The sequence below is a fragment of the Hyla sarda genome, unplaced genomic scaffold, assembly GCF_029499605.1.
Source record: "Hyla sarda isolate aHylSar1 unplaced genomic scaffold, aHylSar1.hap1 scaffold_660, whole genome shotgun sequence".
NCBI classification, from domain to species: domain Eukaryota; kingdom Metazoa; phylum Chordata; class Amphibia; order Anura; family Hylidae; genus Hyla; species Hyla sarda.
The window spans coordinates 116,341-135,322 of NW_026610676.1; the positions used below are offsets into that span (position 1 = coordinate 116,341).

The following is an 18,982-nucleotide window of genomic DNA, read 5'->3' on the forward strand; positions in this document are numbered from 1 at the left end:
TTTCTTCATAAGCATTAATCTTATTTTGTCAATTAGGAACATTCAGCACCCACCCGCTATCAAGGCAGCTGCCTATCATGTCATGCCCTACCTGCACAGGTGTGCTGGCTACTCAAATGATCCAATTAAGGAGGCCATTTAGTCAGCAGTGTTACGCCGAGCGCTCCGGGTCCCCGCTCCTCCCCGGAGCGCTCGCTTCACTCTCCCCGCGGCAGCGCTCCGGTCACGTCCTCTGACCCGGGGCGCTGCGATTCCGCTGCCAGCCGGGATGCGATTCGCGATGCGGGTAGCGCCCGCTCGCGATGCGCACCCCGACTCCCCTACCTGACTCGCTCTCCGTCTGTTCTGTCCCGGCGCGCGCGGCCCCGCTCCCTAGGGCGCGCGCGCGCCGGGTCTCTGCGATTTAAAGGGCCACTGCGCCGCTGATTGGCGCAGTGGTCCCAATTAGTGTGTTCACCTGTGCACTTCCCTATATCACCTCACTTCCCCTGCACTCCCTGGCCGGATCTTGTTGCCTTAGTGCCAGTGAAAGCGTTCCTTGTGTGTTCCTTGCCTGTGTTTCCAGACCTTCTGCCGTTGCCCCTGACTACGATCCTTGCTGCCTGCCCCGACCTTCTGCTACGTCCGACCTTGCTTTTGCCTACTCCCTTGTACCGCGCCTATCTTCAGCAGCCAGAGAGGTGAGCCGTTGCTAGTGGATACGACCTGGTCACTACCGCCGCAGCAAGACCATCCCGCTTTGCGGCGGGCTCTGGTGAAAACCAGTAGTGGCTTAGAACCGGTCCACTAGCACGGTCCACGCCAATCCCTCTCTGGCACAGAGGATCCACTACCTGCCAGCCGGCATCGTGACAGTAGATCCGGCCATGGATCCCGCTGAAGTTCCTCTGCCAGTTGTCGCTGACCTCACCACGGTGGTCGCCCAGCAGTCACAACAGATAGCGCAACAAGGCCAACAGCTGTCTCAACTGACCGTTATGCTACAACAGTTACTACCACAGCTTCAGCAGTCATCTCCTCCGCCAGCTCCTGCACCTCCTCCGCAGCGAGTGGCCGCTCCTGGGATACGCTTATCCTTGCCGGATAAATTTGATGGGGACTCTAAGTTTTGCCGTGGCTTTCTTTCCCAATGTTCCCTGCATCTGGAGATGATGTCGGACCTGTTTCCCACTGAAAGGTCTAAGGTGGCTTTCGTAGTCAGCCTTCTGTCCGGAAAAGCCCTGTCATGGGCCACACCGCTCTGGGACCGCAATGACCCCGTCACTGCCTCTGTACACTCCTTCTTCTCGGAAATCCGAAGTGTCTTTGAGGAACCTGCCCGAGCCTCTTCTGCTGAGACTGCCCTGTTGAACCTGGTCCAGGGTAATTCTTCCGTTGGCGAGTATGCCGTACAATTCCGTACTCTTGCTTCAGAATTGTCCTGGAATAATGAGGCCCTCTGCGCGACCTTCAAAAAAGGCCTATCCAGCAACATTAAAGATGTTCTGGCCGCACGAGAAATTCCTGCTAATCTACATGAACTTATTCACCTAGCCACTCGCATTGACATGCGTTTTTCCGAAAGGCGTCAGGAACTCCGCCAAGATATGGACTCTGTTCGCACGAGGCGTTTCTTCTCCTCGGCTCCTCTCTCCTCTGGTCCCCTGCAATCTGTTCCTGTGCCTCCCGCCGTGGAGGCTATGCAGGTCGACCGGTCTCGCCTGACACCTCAAGAGAGGACACGACGCCGTATGGAGAACCTCTGCCTGTACTGTGCTAGTACCGAACACTTCCTGAGAGATTGTCCTATCCGTCCTCCCCGCCTGGAAAGACGTACGCTGACTCCGCACAAAAGTGAGACAGTCCTTGATGTCTACTCTGCTTCTCCACGTCTTACTGTGCCTGTGCGGATGTCTGCCTCTGCCTTCTCCTTCTCTACAGTGGCCTTCTTGGACTCTGGATCTGCAGGAAATTTTATTTTGGCCTCTCTCGTCAACAGGTTCAACATCCCGGTGACCAGTCTCGCCAGACCCCTCTACATCAATTGTGTAAATAATGAAAGATTGGACTGTACCATACGTTTCCGCACGGAGCCCCTTCTTATGAGCATCGGATCTCATCATGAGAGGATTGAACTTTTGGTCCTCCCCAATTGCACCTCGGAAATTCTCCTTGGACTTCCTTGGCTTCAACTTCATTCCCCTACCCTGGATTGGTCCACTGGGGAGATCAAGAGTTGGGGGTCCTCTTGTTCCAAGAACTGTCTAAAACCGGTTCCCAGTAACCCTTGCCGTAACTCTGTGGTTCCTCCAGTAACCGGTCTCCCTAAGGCCTATATGGACTTCGCGGATGTTTTCTGCAAAAAACAAGCTGAGACTCTACCTCCTCACAGGCCTTATGATTGCCCTATCGACCTCCTCCCGGGCACTACTCCACCCCGGGGCAGAATTTATCCTCTCTCTGCCCCAGAGACTCTTGCCATGTCCGAATACGTCCAGGAGAATCTAAAAAAGGGCTTTATCCGTAAATCCTCCTCTCCTGCCGGAGCCGGATTTTTCTTTGTGTCCAAAAAAGATGGCTCCCTACGTCCTTGCATTGACTACCGCGGTCTTAATAAAATCACGGTTAAGAACCGCTACCCCTTACCCCTCATCTCTGAACTCTTTGATCGCCTCCAAGGTGCCCACATCTTCACTAAATTGGACTTAAGAGGCGCCTATAACCTCATCCGCATCAGAGAGGGGGACGAGTGGAAAACGGCATTTAACACCAGAGATGGACACTTTGAGTATCTGGTCATGCCCTTTGGACTGTGCAACGCCCCTGCCGTCTTCCAAGACTTTGTCAATGAAATTTTTCGTGATCTGTTATACTCCTGTGTTGTTGTATATCTGGACGATATCCTAATTTTTTCTGCCAATCTAGAAGAACACCGCCAGCATGTCCGTATGGTTCTTCAGAGACTTCGTGACAACCAACTCTATGCCAAAATTGAGAAATGTCTGTTTGAATGCCAATCTCTTCCTTTTCTAGGATATTTGGTCTCTGGCCAGGGACTACAGATGGATCCAGACAAACTCTCTGCCGTCTTAGATTGGCCACGCCCCTCCGGACTCCGTGCTATCCAACGCTTTTTGGGGTTCGCCAATTATTACAGGCAATTTATTCCACATTTTTCTACCATTGTGGCTCCTATCGTGGCTTTAACCAAAAAAAATGCTGATCCCAAGTCCTGGCCTCCTCAAGCAGAAGACGCCTTTAAACGACTCAAGTCTGCCTTTTCTTCGGCTCCCGTCCTCTCCAGACCTGACCCTTCCAAACCCTTCCTATTGGAGGTTGATGCCTCCTCAGTGGGAGCTGGAGCTGTTCTTCTACAAAAAAATTCTTCCGGGCATGCTGTCACTTGTGGTTTTTTCTCTAGGACCTTCTCTCCAGCGGAGAGGAACTACTCCATCGGGGATCGAGAGCTTCTAGCCATTAAATTAGCACTTGAGGAATGGAGGCATCTATTGGAGGGATCAAGTTCTCCTGTTATTATCTACACCGACCACAAGAACCTCTCCTACCTCCAGTCTGCCCAACGGCTGAATCCTCGCCAGGCCCGGTGGTCTCTGTTCTTTGCCCGATTTAATTTTGAGATTCACTTTCGTCCTGCCGATAAGAACATTAGGGCCGATGCTCTCTCTCGTTCCTCGGATGCCTCAGAAGTTGAACTCTCTCCGCAACACATCATTCCACCTGACTGCCTGATCTCCACTTCTCCTGCCTCCATCAGGCAGACTCCTCCAGGAAAGACCTTTGTTTCTCCTCGCCAACGCCTCGGAATCCTCAAATGGGGTCACTCCTCCCATCTCGCAGGTCATGCGGGTATCAAGAAATCTGTGCAACTCATCTCCCGCTTCTATTGGTGGCCGACTCTGGAGACGGATGTTGTGGACTTTGTGCGAGCCTGCACTATCTGTGCCCGGGATAAGACTCCTCGCCAGAAGCCCGCTGGTTTTCTTCATCCTCTGCCTGTCCCCGAACAGCCTTGGTCTCTGATTGGTATGGATTTTATTACTGATTTACCCCCTTCCCGTGGCAACACTGTTATTTGGGTGGTCGTTGATCGATTCTCCAAAATGGCACATTTCATCCCTCTTCCTGGTCTTCCTTCTGCGCCTCAGTTGGCTAAACAATTTTTTGTACACATTTTTCGTCTTCACGGGTTGCCTACGCAGATTGTCTCGGATAGAGGCGTCCAATTCGTGTCTAAATTCTGGAGGGCTCTCTGTAAACAACTCAAGATTAAATTAAATTTTTCTTCTGCATATCATCCCCAGTCCAATGGACAAGTAGAAAGGATTAACCAGATCTTGGGTGATTATTTGCGACATTTTGTTTCCTCCCGCCAGGATGACTGGGCAGATCTCCTCCCATGGGCCGAATTCTCGTATAACTTCAGGGTCTCTGAGTCTTCCTCCAAATCCCCATTTTTCGTGGTGTACGGCCGTCACCCTCTTCCCCCCCTCCCTACTCCCTTGCCCTCTGGTCTGCCCGCTGTGGATGAAATTTCTCGTGACCTTTCCATCATATGGAGAGAGACCCAAAATTCTCTCTTACAGGCTTCATCACGCATGAAGAAGTTCGCGGATAAGAAAAGAAGAGCTCCCCCCGTTTTTTCCCCTGGAGACAAGGTATGGCTCTCCGCTAAATATGTCCGCTTCCGTGTCCCTAGCTACAAGTTGGGACCACGCTATCTTGGTCCTTTCAAAATTTTGTGTCAAATTAATCCTGTCTCTTATAAACTTCTTCTTCCTCCCTCTCTTCGTATCCCTAATGCCTTTCACGTCTCTCTTCTCAAACCACTCATCCTCAACCGTTTTTCTCCCAAATCTGTTCCTCCCACTCCTGTTTCCGGCTCCTCGGACATCTTCTCGGTCAAAGAAATTTTAGCTGCCAAAAAGGTCAGAGGGAAAAATTTTTTTTTAGTGGACTGGGAGGGTTGTGGTCCTGAAGAGAGATCCTGGGAACCTGAGGACAACATCCTAGACAAAAGTCTGCTCCTCAGGTTCTCAGGCTCTAAGAAGAGGGGGAGACCCAAGGGGGGGGGTACTGTTACGCCGAGCGCTCCGGGTCCCCGCTCCTCCCCGGAGCGCTCGCTTCACTCTCCCCGCGGCAGCGCTCCGGTCACGTCCTCTGACCCGGGGCGCTGCGATTCCGCTGCCAGCCGGGATGCGATTCGCGATGCGGGTAGCGCCCGCTCGCGATGCGCACCCCGGCTCCCCTACCTGACTCGCTCTCCGTCTGTTCTGTCCCGGCGCGCGCGGCCCCGCTCCCTAGGGCGCGCGCGCGCCGGGTCTCTGCGATTTAAAGGGCCACTGCGCCGCTGATTGGCGCAGTGGTCCCAATTAGTGTGTTCACCTGTGCACTTCCCTATATCACCTCACTTCCCCTGCACTCCCTGGCCGGATCTTGTTGCCTTAGTGCCAGTGAAAGCGTTCCTTGTGTGTTCCTTGCCTGTGTTTCCAGACCTTCTGCCGTTGCCCCTGACTACGATCCTTGCTGCCTGCCCCGACCTTCTGCTACGTCCGACCTTGCTTTTGCCTACTCCCTTGTACCGCGCCTATCTTCAGCAGCCAGAGAGGTGAGCCGTTGCTAGTGGATACGACCTGGTCACTACCGCCGCAGCAAGACCATCCCGCTTTGCGGCGGGCTCTGGTGAAAACCAGTAGTGGCTTAGAACCGGTCCACTAGCACGGTCCACGCCAATCCCTCTCTGGCACAGAGGATCCACTACCTGCCAGCCGGCATCGTGACAAGCAGCAGCAGAAGTCCTGTGCCTGGACGCTCCAACAGCGGCCAGACACAAGCAGAAGCAGAAGCAGCAGCAGCACCACCTTTTGTTTTTTGGCTGCAGCAGCAGCAGCAGGGCCCACAGGGCTGGCTAGCTGGCTAGCCAGCAAGCAGGTAGCAATGAAAGTAGGAATCTTTCTTTTTAACCCTGTAAGGGGGTGGTGCACTGTACCCGAAGATACTGCCATATCGGGTCAATGCATAGGGCGACGGAAGCAAGCTTCGAAATCGGCCCCCGTTCTCAAAAATCCATTTAATATATGGTCCCCAGATAGGGGACGTATCAGATATTAAACTGATAAGAACAGATACTACACTTGATCTTAGCCAAAAGGCCGAGAAGCGATAACCGTGAAAGGGGCGGGCCCAACAAGGTCCCCTTCATGGGCACTATCACTGCTTGCTGTCAGGGAGGCTGCCAGACAATTTTCCATGCACACTCTGGGCTGGGGGGCAGTCAACCACCAGTACACACAGCAGAACCTAAACCCATACCATTATTGCTAAGCAGCAAGACAGGGGCCCATTGCACTCCCACGGGGCCTTTTTAAATGCAATCCATAACCCGGATTTGCCAGGAACCCTTCTTACTCCTCCTACTTGCATGTGACACTGGGCTTAGGATCTGCATAGGAAACACACACACAAGCACACACCTACCTTTGTTGCCTGCAGATGCCTCCTTGGCTGTCCCCAAACGGTATCAAACCAACACCCACGGGAAGCTGTAAGCATAGAGGACATGCCTGCACCCCATTGGACTTACCTGTGTGGGTTAAACCCGGGTTATTTGACAACCTATGGCGGTGATGGTTCTGCTCAGGCAGAGCAGTGCTGATGCTCCTCATAAAGCTGTCGCTGCTGTGAAGGTTCTAGGTGACATCACAAATCCCTATGGTTACATACACAACAAAGCTGGGTTGTTGTTGTTTACACTCTGCAAGGCCTGTGGAAGTGAGTGACATCATAGCACTGTAGTTCTGAGGGTTCTAGATGGATGCAACAATCTCCTGTTGCTTCTATGAAGGCCATAATAGACGACATCACCAAACAGCTCCATAGTCACATACACAGCAAAGGAGAGATGTTGTTTACACCTAGTGATGTCAGTGGTATTGAGTGACATCACAGCACAGTGCTAAGGCTCCTGGGCCTGGACACAGCAGCGGCTGCAATATCTCAACGGAGAATACGTTTATATATATGTGTGTGTGTGCGCGTATATATATATATATATATATATATATATATATATATATATATATATTTCTCCGCCGAAATCACTTTTAAACCCATTTCCACCTTTTTTTCCCTTCTCTTCCTCTTACTTTTTTTTCACGTTTTTTTACGTTTTTCTCCTTTTCGCCTCTTTTCTGGGCGTATTATTCTTCTTTTTCTTCTTTTTTTTCGTCTAATGCATACCCCATCAGTGCAGCAATGCTTATTCAATACCGCCAGCAGATGGAGACACTGGGGGATAATTTTCTAAGGATTTATACTGATTTTTCCTGTCTGAATTTGTCGCACAGAAAGTTGCAGGCCAAATATGTGTGACATTTCTTCGACTTTAGCTTCTAGAGCATTTTTACAACATTATACATAGGTGCTGAATACATAAAAAGCGACTGTTCAGCGACAGACAAGTCGCATCGGCTGAAAGTAGGCCAGAATGTCAGTCCATGTTGGAGCAGGTTTAGATACAGTCTAAAGCATAGATCTCAAAGTCTGTGCACAGAATTTAGCAAGGGCCTCGCACCTTCTGATGCATCAGGTAGGTGCACAATAGCATAGCCTAACCCTCTGTACTTTGGTCTATATTGATGCGGGACATAGACAGCCAGCTGATGACCAATCCATTAGTGCAATGGATGGCTGGAAGCATTTGTCTTTGCCTTTGCAATACCACAGAAGCAATGCATGGTCAATGTACAGCAATGACACACCTGTGTGAACAGCCAGGAGACCCCCCCCCCCCATGTTATGTTACATAGTTACATAGTTAGTACGGTCGAAAAAAGACATATGTCCATCAAGTTCAACCAGGGAATTAAGGGGTAGGGGTGTGGCGCGATATTGGGGAAGGGATGAGATTTTATATTTCTTCATAAGCATTAATCTTATTTTGTCAATTAGGAACATTCAGCACCCACCCGCTATCAAGGCAGCTGCCTATCATGTCATGCCCTACCTGCACAGGTGTGCTGGCTACTCAAATGATCCAATTAAGGAGGCCATTTAGTCAGCAGCAGCAGAAGTCCTGTGCCTGGACGCTCCAACAGCGGCCAGACACAAGCAGAAGCAGAAGCAGCAGCAGCACCACCTTTTGTTTTTTGGCTGCAGCAGCAGCAGCAGCAAGGCCCACAGGGCTGGCTAGCTGGCTAGCCAGCAAGCAGGTAGCAATGAAAGTAGGAATCTTTCTTTTTAACCCTGTAAGGGGGTGGTGCACTGTACCCGAAGATACTGCCATATCGGGTCAATGCATAGGGCGACGGAAGCAAGCTTCGAAATCGGCCCCCGTTCTCAAAAATCCATTTAATATATGGTCCCCAGATAGGGGACGTATCAGATATTAAACTGATAAGAACAGATACTACACTTGATCTTAGCCAAAAGGCCGAGAAGCGATAACCGTGAAAGGGGCGGGCCCAACAAGGTCCCCTTCATGGGCACTATCACTGCTTGCTGTCAGGGAGGCTGCCAGACAATTTTCCATGCACACTCTGGGCTGGGGGGCAGTCAACCACCAGTACACACAGCAGAACCTAAACCCATACCATTATTGCTAAGCAGCAAGACAGGGGCCCATTGCACTCCCACGGGGCCTTTTTAAATGCAATCCATAACCCGGATTTGCCAGGAACCCTTCTTACTCCTCCTACTTGCATGTGACACTGGGCTTAGGATCTGCATAGGAAACACACACACAAGCACACACCTACCTTTGTTGCCTGCAGATGCCTCCTTGGCTGTCCCCAAACGGTATCAAACCAACACCCACGGGAAGCTGTAAGCATAGAGGACATGCCTGCACCCCATTGGACTTACCTGTGTGGGTTAAACCCGGGTTATTTGACAACCTATGGCGGTGATGGTTCTGCTCAGGCAGAGCAGTGCTGATGCTCCTCATAAAGCTGTCGCTGCTGTGAAGGTTCTAGGTGACATCACAAATCCCTATGGTTACATACACAACAAAGCTGGGTTGTTGTTGTTTACACTCTGCAAGGCCTGTGGAAGTGAGTGACATCATAGCACTGTAGTTCTGAGGGTTCTAGATGGATGCAACAATCTCCTGTTGCTTCTATGAAGGCCATAATAGACGACATCACCAAACAGCTCCATAGTCACATACACAGCAAAGGAGAGATGTTGTTTACACCTAATGATGTCAGTGGTATTGAGTGACATCACAGCACAGTGCTAAGGCTCCTGGGCCTGGACACAGCAGCGGCTGCAATATCTCAACGGAGAATACGTTTATATATATGTGTGTGTGTGCGCGTATATATATATATATATATATATATATATATATATATATATATATATATATATATTTCTCCGCCGAAATCACTTTTAAACCCATTTCCACCTTTTTTTCCCTTCTCTTCCTCTTACTTTTTTTTCACGTTTTTTTACGTTTTTCTCCTTTTCGCCTCTTTTCTGGGCGTATTATTCTTCTTTTTCTTCTTTTTTTTCGTCTAATGCATACCCCATCAGTGCAGCAATGCTTATTCAATACCGCCAGCAGATGGAGACACTGGGGGATAATTTTCTAAGGATTTATACTGATTTTTCCTGTCTGAATTTGTCGCACAGAAAGTTGCAGGCCAAATATGTGTGACATTTCTGCGACTTTAGCTTCTAGAGCATTTTTACAACATTATACATAGGTGCTGAATACATAAAAAGCGACTGTTCAGCGACAGACAAGTCGCATCGGCTGAAAGTAGGCCAGAATGTCAGTCCATGTTGGAGCAGGTTTAGATACAGTCTAAAGCATAGATCTCAAAGTCTGTGCACAGAATTTAGCAAGGGCCTCGCACCTTCTGATGCATCAGGTAGGTGCACAATAGCATAGCCTAACCCTCTGTACTTTGGTCTATATTGATGCGGGACATAGACAGCCAGCTGATGACCAATCCATTAGTGCAATGGATGGCTGGAAGCATTTGTCTTTGCCTTTGCAATACCACAGAAGCAATGCATGGTCAATGTACAGCAATGACACACCTGTGTGAACAGCCAGGAGACCCCCCCCCCCCATGTTATGTTACATAGTTACATAGTTAGTACGGTCGAAAAAAGACATATGTCCATCAAGTTCAACCAGGGAATTAAGGGGTAGGGGTGTGGCGCGATATTGGGGAAGGGATGAGATTTTATATTTCTTCATAAGCATTAATCTTATTTTGTCAATTAGGAACATTCAGCACCCACCCGCTATCAAGGCAGCTGCCTATCATGTCATGCCCTACCTGCACAGGCCGAGAAGCGATAACCGTGAAAGGGGCGGGCCCAACAAGGTCCCCTTCATGGGCACTATCACTGCTTGCTGTCAGGGAGGCTGCCAGACAATTTTCCATGCACACTCTGGGCTGGGGGGCAGTCAACCACCAGTACACACAGCAGAACCTAAACCCATACCATTATTGCTAAGCAGCAAGACAGGGGCCCATTGCACTCCCACGGGGCCTTTTTAAATGCAATCCATAACCCGGATTTGCCAGGAACCCTTCTTACTCCTCCTACTTGCATGTGACACTGGGCTTAGGATCTGCATAGGAAACACACACACAAGCACACACCTACCTTTGTTGCCTGCAGATGCCTCCTTGGCTGTCCCCAAACGGTATCAAACCAACACCCACGGGAAGCTGTAAGCATAGAGGACATGCCTGCACCCCATTGGACTTACCTGTGTGGGTTAAACCCGGGTTATTTGACAACCTATGGCGGTGATGGTTCTGCTCAGGCAGAGCAGTGCTGATGCTCCTCATAAAGCTGTCGCTGCTGTGAAGGTTCTAGGTGACATCACAAATCCCTATGGTTACATACACAACAAAGCTGGGTTGTTGTTGTTTACACTCTGCAAGGCCTGTGGAAGTGAGTGACATCATAGCACTGTAGTTCTGAGGGTTCTAGATGGATGCAACAATCTCCTGTTGCTTCTATGAAGGCCATAATAGACGACATCACCAAACAGCTCCATAGTCACATACACAGCAAAGGAGAGATGTTGTTTACACCTAGTGATGTCAGTGGTATTGAGTGACATCACAGCACAGTGCTAAGGCTCCTGGGCCTGGACACAGCAGCGGCTGCAATATCTCAACGGAGAATACGTTTATATATATGTGTGTGTGTGCGCGTATATATATATATATATATATATATATATATATATATATATATATATATATATATTTCTCCGCCGAAATCACTTTTAAACCCATTTCCACCTTTTTTTCCCTTCTCTTCCTCTTACTTTTTTTTCACGTTTTTTTACGTTTTTCTCCTTTTCGCCTCTTTTCTGGGCGTATTATTCTTCTTTTTCTTCTTTTTTTTCGTCTAATGCATACCCCATCAGTGCAGCAATGCTTATTCAATACCGCCAGCAGATGGAGACACTGGGGGATAATTTTCTAAGGATTTATACTGATTTTTCCTGTCTGAATTTGTCGCACAGAAAGTTGCAGGCCAAATATGTGTGACATTTCTGCGACTTTAGCTTCTAGAGCATTTTTACAACATTATACATAGGTGCTGAATACATAAAAAGCGACTGTTCAGCGACAGACAAGTCGCATCGGCTGAAAGTAGGCCAGAATGTCAGTCCATGTTGGAGCAGGTTTAGATACAGTCTAAAGCATAGATCTCAAAGTCTGTGCACAGAATTTAGCAAGGGCCTCGCACCTTCTGATGCATCAGGTAGGTGCACAATAGCATAGCCTAACCCTCTGTACTTTGGTCTATATTGATGCGGGACATAGACAGCCAGCTGATGACCAATCCATTAGTGCAATGGATGGCTGGAAGCATTTGTCTTTGCCTTTGCAATACCACAGAAGCAATGCATGGTCAATGTACAGCAATGACACACCTGTGTGAACAGCCAGGAGACCCCCCCCCCCCATGTTATGTTACATAGTTACATAGTTAGTACGGTCGAAAAAAGACATATGTCCATCAAGTTCAACCAGGGAATTAAGGGGTAGGGGTGTGGCGCGATATTGGGGAAGGGATGAGATTTTATATTTCTTCATAAGCATTAATCTTATTTTGTCAATTAGGAACATTCAGCACCCACCCGCTATCAAGGCAGCTGCCTATCATGTCATGCCCTACCTGCACAGGTGTGCTGGCTACTCAAATGATCCAATTAAGGAGGCCATTTAGTCAGCAGCAGCAGAAGTCCTGTGCCTGGACGCTCCAACAGCGGCCAGACACAAGCAGAAGCAGAAGCAGCAGCAGCACCACCTTTTGTTTTTTGGCTGCAGCAGCAGCAGCAGCAAGGCCCACAGGGCTGGCTAGCTGGCTAGCCAGCAAGCAGGTAGCAATGAAAGTAGGAATCTTTCTTTTTAACCCTGTAAGGGGGTGGTGCACTGTACCCGAAGATACTGCCATATCGGGTCAATGCATAGGGCGACGGAAGCAAGCTTCGAAATCGGCCCCCGTTCTCAAAAATCCATTTAATATATGGTCCCCAGATAGGGGACGTATCAGATATTAAACTGATAAGAACAGATACTACACTTGATCTTAGCCAAAAGGCCGAGAAGCGATAACCGTGAAAGGGGCGGGCCCAACAAGGTCCCCTTCATGGGCACTATCACTGCTTGCTGTCAGGGAGGCTGCCAGACAATTTTCCATGCACACTCTGGGCTGGGGGGCAGTCAACCACCAGTACACACAGCAGAACCTAAACCCATACCATTATTGCTAAGCAGCAAGACAGGGGCCCATTGCACTCCCACGGGGCCTTTTTAAATGCAATCCATAACCCGGATTTGCCAGGAACCCTTCTTACTCCTCCTACTTGCATGTGACACTGGGCTTAGGATCTGCATAGGAAACACACACACAAGCACACACCTACCTTTGTTGCCTGCAGATGCCTCCTTGGCTGTCCCCAAACGGTATCAAACCAACACCCACGGGAAGCTGTAAGCATAGAGGACATGCCTGCACCCCATTGGACTTACCTGTGTGGGTTAAACCCGGGTTATTTGACAACCTATGGCGGTGATGGTTCTGCTCAGGCAGAGCAGTGCTGATGCTCCTCATAAAGCTGTCGCTGCTGTGAAGGTTCTAGGTGACATCACAAATCCCTATGGTTACATACACAACAAAGCTGGGTTGTTGTTGTTTACACTCTGCAAGGCCTGTGGAAGTGAGTGACATCATAGCACTGTAGTTCTGAGGGTTCTAGATGGATGCAACAATCTCCTGTTGCTTCTATGAAGGCCATAATAGACGACATCACCAAACAGCTCCATAGTCACATACACAGCAAAGGAGAGATGTTGTTTACACCTAGTGATGTCAGTGGTATTGAGTGACATCACAGCACAGTGCTAAGGCTCCTGGGCCTGGACACAGCAGCGGCTGCAATATCTCAACGGAGAATACGTTTATATATATGTGTGTGTGTGCGCGTATATATATATATATATATATATATATATATATATATATATATATATATATATATATTCTCCGCCGAAATCACTTTTAAACCCATTTCCACCTTTTTTTCCCTTCTCTTCCTCTTACTTTTTTTTCACGTTTTTTTACGTTTTTCTCCTTTTCGCCTCTTTTCTGGGCGTATTATTCTTCTTTTTCTTCTTTTTTTTCGTCTAATGCATACCCCATCAGTGCAGCAATGCTTATTCAATACCGCCAGCAGATGGAGACACTGGGGGATAATTTTCTAAGGATTTATACTGATTTTTCCTGTCTGAATTTGTCGCACAGAAAGTTGCAGGCCAAATATGTGTGACATTTCTGCGACTTTAGCTTCTAGAGCATTTTTACAACATTATACATAGGTGCTGAATACATAAAAAGCGACTGTTCAGCGACAGACAAGTCGCATCGGCTGAAAGTAGGCCAGAATGTCAGTCCATGTTGGAGCAGGTTTAGATACAGTCTAAAGCATAGATCTCAAAGTCTGTGCACAGAATTTAGCAAGGGCCTCGCACCTTCTGATGCATCAGGTAGGTGCACAATAGCATAGCCTAACCCTCTGTACTTTGGTCTATATTGATGCGGGACATAGACAGCCAGCTGATGACCAATCCATTAGTGCAATGGATGGCTGGAAGCATTTGTCTTTGCCTTTGCAATACCACAGAAGCAATGCATGGTCAATGTACAGCAATGACACACCTGTGTGAACAGCCAGGAGACCCCCCCCCCCATGTTATGTTACATAGTTACATAGTTAGTACGGTCGAAAAAAGACATATGTCCATCAAGTTCAACCAGGGAATTAAGGGGTAGGGGTGTGGCGCGATATTGGGGAAGGGATGAGATGTTATATTTCTTCATAAGCATTAATCTTATTTTGTCAATTAGGAACATTCAGCACCCACCCGCTATCAAGGCAGCTGCCTATCATGTCATGCCCTACCTGCACAGGTGTGCTGGCTACTCAAATGATCCAATTAAGGAGGCCATTTAGTCAGCAGCAGCAGAAGTCCTGTGCCTGGACGCTCCAACAGCGGCCAGACACAAGCAGAAGCAGAAGCAGCAGCAGCACCACCTTTTGTTTTTTGGCTGCAGCAGCAGCAGCAGCAAGGCCCACAGGGCTGGCTAGCTGGCTAGCCAGCAAGCAGGTAGCAATGAAAGTAGGAATCTTTCTTTTTAACCCTGTAAGGGGGTGGTGCACTGTACCCGAAGATACTGCCATATCGGGTCAATGCATAGGGCGACGGAAGCAAGCTTCGAAATCGGCCCCCGTTCTCAAAAATACATTTAATATATGGTCCCCAGATAGGGGACGTATCAGATATTAAACTGATAAGAACAGATACTACACTTGATCTTAGCCAAAAGGCCGAGAAGCGATAACCGTGAAAGGGGCGGGCCCAACAAGGTCCCCTTCATGGGCACTATCACTGCTTGCTGTCAGGGAGGCTGCCAGACAATTTTCCATGCACACTCTGGGCTGGGGGGCAGTCAACCACCAGTACACACAGCAGAACCTAAACCCATACCATTATTGCTAAGCAGCAAGACAGGGGCCCATTGCACTCCCACGGGGCCTTTTTAAATGCAATCCATAACCCGGATTTGCCAGGAACCCTTCTTACTCCTCCTACTTGCATGTGACACTGGGCTTAGGATCTGCATAGGAAACACACACACAAGCACACACCTACCTTTGTTGCCTGCAGATGCCTCCTTGGCTGTCCCCAAACGGTATCAAACCAACACCCACGGGAAGCTGTAAAGGACATGCCTGCACCCCATTGGACTTACCTGTGTGGGTTAAACCCGGGTTATTTGACAACCTATGGCGGTGATGGTTCTGCTCAGGCAGAGCAGTGCTGATGCTCCTCATAAAGCTGTCGCTGCTGTGAAGGTTCTAGGTGACATCACAAATCCCTATGGTTACATACACAACAAAGCTGGGTTGTTGTTGTTTACACTCTGCAAGGCCTGTGGAAGTGAGTGACATCATAGCACTGTAGTTCTGAGGGTTCTAGATGGATGCAACAATCTCCTGTTGCTTCTATGAAGGCCATAATAGACGACATCACCAAACAGCTCCATAGTCACATACACAGCAAAGGAGAAATGTTGTTTACACCTAGTGATGTCAGTGGTATTGAGTGACATCACAGCACAGTGCTAAGGCTCCTGGGCCTGGACACAGCAGCGGCTGCAATATCTCAACGGAGAATACGTTTATATATATGTGTGTGTGTGCGCGTATATATATATATATATATATATATATATATATATTTCTCCGCCGAAATCACTTTTAAACCCATTTCCACCTTTTTTTCCCTTCTCTTCCTCTTACTTTTTTTTCACGTTTTTTTACGTTTTTCTCCTTTTCGCCTCTTTTCTGGGCGTATTATTCTTCTTTTTCTTCTTTTTTTTCGTCTAATGCATACCCCATCAGTGCAGCAATGCTTATTCAATACCGCCAGCAGATGGAGACACTGGGGGATAATTTTCTAAGGATTTATACTGATTTTTCCTGTCTGAATTTGTCGCACAGAAAGTTGCAGGCCAAATATGTGTGACATTTCTGCGACTTTAGCTTCTAGAGCATTTTTACAACATTATACATAGGTGCTGAATACATAAAAAGCGACTGTTCAGCGACAGACAAGTCGCATCGGCTGAAAGTAGGCCAGAATGTCAGTCCATGTTGGAGCAGGTTTAGATACAGTCTAAAGCATAGATCTCAAAGTCTGTGCACAGAATTTAGCAAGGGCCTCGCACCTTCTGATGCATCAGGTAGGTGCACAATAGCATAGCCTAACCCTCTGTACTTTGGTCTATATTGATGCGGGACATAGACAGCCAGCTGATGACCAATCCATTAGTGCAATGGATGGCTGGAAGCATTTGTCTTTGCCTTTGCAATACCACAGAAGCAATGCATGGTCAATGTACAGCAATGACACACCTGTGTGAACAGCCAGGAGACCCCCCCCCCCCCCATGTTATGTTACATAGTTACATAGTTAGTACGGTCGAAAAAAGACATATGTCCATCAAGTTCAACCAGGGAATTAAGGGGTAGGGGTGTGGCGCGATATTGGGGAAGGGATGAGATTTTATATTTCTTCATAAGCATTAATCTTATTTTGTCAATTAGGAACATTCAGCACCCACCCGCTATCAAGGCAGCTGCCTATCATGTCATGCCCTACCTGCACAGGTGTGCTGGCTACTCAAATGATCCAATTAAGGAGGCCATTTAGTCAGCAGCAGCAGAAGTCCTGTGCCTGGACGCTCCAACAGCGGCCAGACACAAGCAGAAGCAGAAGCAGCAGCAGCACCACCTTTTGTTTTTTGGCTGCAGCAGCAGCAGCAGCAAGGCCCACAGGGCTGGCTAGCTGGCTAGCCAGCAAGCAGGTAGCAATGAAAGTAGGAATCTTTCTTTTTAACCCTGTAAGGGGGTGGTGCACTGTACCCGAAGATACTGCCATATCGGGTCAATGCATAGGGCGACGGAAGCAAGCTTCGAAATCGGCCCCCGTTCTCAAAAATCCATTTAATATATGGTCCCCAGATAGGGGACGTATCAGATATTAAACTGATAAGAACAGATACTACACTTGATCTTAGCCAAAAGGCCGAGAAGCGATAACCGTGAAAGGGGCGGGCCCAACAAGGTCCCCTTCATGGGCACTATCACTGCTTGCTGTCAGGGAGGCTGCCAGACAATTTTCCATGCACACTCTGGGCTGGGGGGCAGTCAACCACCAGTACACACAGCAGAACCTAAACCCATACCATTATTGCTAAGCAGCAAGACAGGGGCCCATTGCACTCCCACGGGGCCTTTTTAAATGCAATCCATAACCCGGATTTGCCAGGAACCCTTCTTACTCCTCCTACTTGCATGTGACACTGGGCTTAGGATCTGCATAGGAAACACACACACAAGCACACACCTACCTTTGTTGCCTGCAGATGCCTCCTTGGCTGTCCCCAAACGGTATCAAACCAACACCCACGGGAAGCTGTAAGCATAGAGGACATGCCTGCACCCCATTGGACTTACCTGTGTGGGTTAAACCCGGGTTATTTGACAACCTATGGCGGTGATGGTTCTGCTCAGGCAGAGCAGTGCTGATGCTCCTCATAAAGCTGTCGCTGCTGTGAAGGTTCTAGGTGACATCACAAAACCCTATGGTTACATACACAACAAAGCTGGGTTGTTGTTGTTTACACTCTGCAAGGCCTGTGGAAGTGAGTGACATCATAGCACTGTAGTTCTGAGGGTTCTAGATGGATGCAACAATCTCCTGTTGCTTCTATGAAGGCCATAATAGACGACATCACCAAACAGCTCCATAGTCACATACACAGCAAAGGAGAGATGTTGTTTACACCTAGTGATGTCAGTGGTATTGAGTGACATCACAGCACAGTGCTAAGGCTCCTGGGCCTGGACACAGCAGCGGCTGCAATATCTCAACGGAGAATACGTTTATATATATGTGTGTGTGTGCGCGTATATATATATATATATATATATATATATATATATATATATATATATTTCTCCGCCGAAATCACTTTTAAACCCATTTCCACCTTTTTTTCCCTTCTCTTCCTCTTACTTTTTTTTCACGTTTTTTTACGTTTTTCTCCTTTTCGCCTCTTTTCTGGGCGTATTATTCTTCTTTTTCTTCTTTTTTTTCGTCTAATGCATACCCCATCAGTGCAGCAATGCTTATTCAATACCGCCAGCAGATGGAGACACTGGGGGATAATTTTCTAAGGATTTATACTGATTTTTCCTGTCTGAATTTGTCGCACAGAAAGTTGCAGGCCAAATATGTGTGACATTTCTGCGACTTTAGCTTCTAGAGCATTTTTACAACATTATACATAGGTGCTGAATACATAAAAAGCGACTGTTCAGCGACAGACAAGTCGCATCGGCTGAAAGTAGGCCAGAATGTCAGTCCATGTTGGAGCAGGTTTAGATACAGTCTAAAGCATAGATCTCAAAGTCTGTGCACAGAATTTAGCAAGGGCCTCGCACCTTCTGATGCATCAGGTAGGTGCACAATAGCATAGCCTAACCCTCTGTACTTTGGTCTATATTGATGCGGGACATAGACAGCCAGCTGATGACCAATCCATTAGTGCAATGGATGGCTGGAAGCATTTGTCTTTGCCTTTGCAATACCACAGAAGCAATGCATGGTCAATGTACAGCAATGACACACCTGTGTGAACAGCCAGGAGACCCCCCCCCCCATGTTATGTTACATAGTTACATAGTTAGTACGGTCGAAAAAAGACATATGTCCATCAAGTTCAACCAGGGAATTAAGGGGTAGGGGTGTGGCGCGATATTGGGGAAGGGATGAGATGTTATATTTCTTCATAAGCATTAATCTTATTTTGTCAATTAGGAACATTCAGCACCCACCCGCTATCAAGGCAGCTGCCTATCATGTCATGC

The 18,982-nt window shown here is 48.1% G+C and overlaps 5 non-coding genes across 5 annotated transcripts; all 5 read right to left on the reverse strand.

Annotated features, from left to right (window-relative positions):
* Positions 1–5,970: 5,970 nt before the first annotated feature.
* LOC130342964 (U2 spliceosomal RNA) lies at positions 5,971–6,161 on the reverse strand. The gene has a single exon (XR_008882415.1). It is a non-coding gene; the product is annotated as a U2 spliceosomal RNA (small nuclear RNA).
* A 2,088-nt stretch (positions 6,162–8,249) lies between these two features.
* Positions 8,250–8,440, reverse strand: LOC130342965 (U2 spliceosomal RNA). The gene has a single exon (XR_008882416.1). It is a non-coding gene; the product is annotated as a U2 spliceosomal RNA (small nuclear RNA).
* Positions 8,441–12,406: 3,966 nt separating this feature from the next.
* Positions 12,407–12,597, reverse strand: LOC130342966 (U2 spliceosomal RNA). Its single transcript, XR_008882417.1, has one exon. It is a non-coding gene; the product is annotated as a U2 spliceosomal RNA (small nuclear RNA).
* Positions 12,598–14,693: 2,096 nt separating this feature from the next.
* On the reverse strand, positions 14,694–14,884 carry LOC130342967 (U2 spliceosomal RNA). Its single transcript, XR_008882418.1, has one exon. It is a non-coding gene; the product is annotated as a U2 spliceosomal RNA (small nuclear RNA).
* A 2,072-nt stretch (positions 14,885–16,956) lies between these two features.
* LOC130342968 (U2 spliceosomal RNA) lies at positions 16,957–17,147 on the reverse strand. The gene has a single exon (XR_008882419.1). It is a non-coding gene; the product is annotated as a U2 spliceosomal RNA (small nuclear RNA).
* Between the last annotated feature and the right edge of the window lie 1,835 nt (positions 17,148–18,982).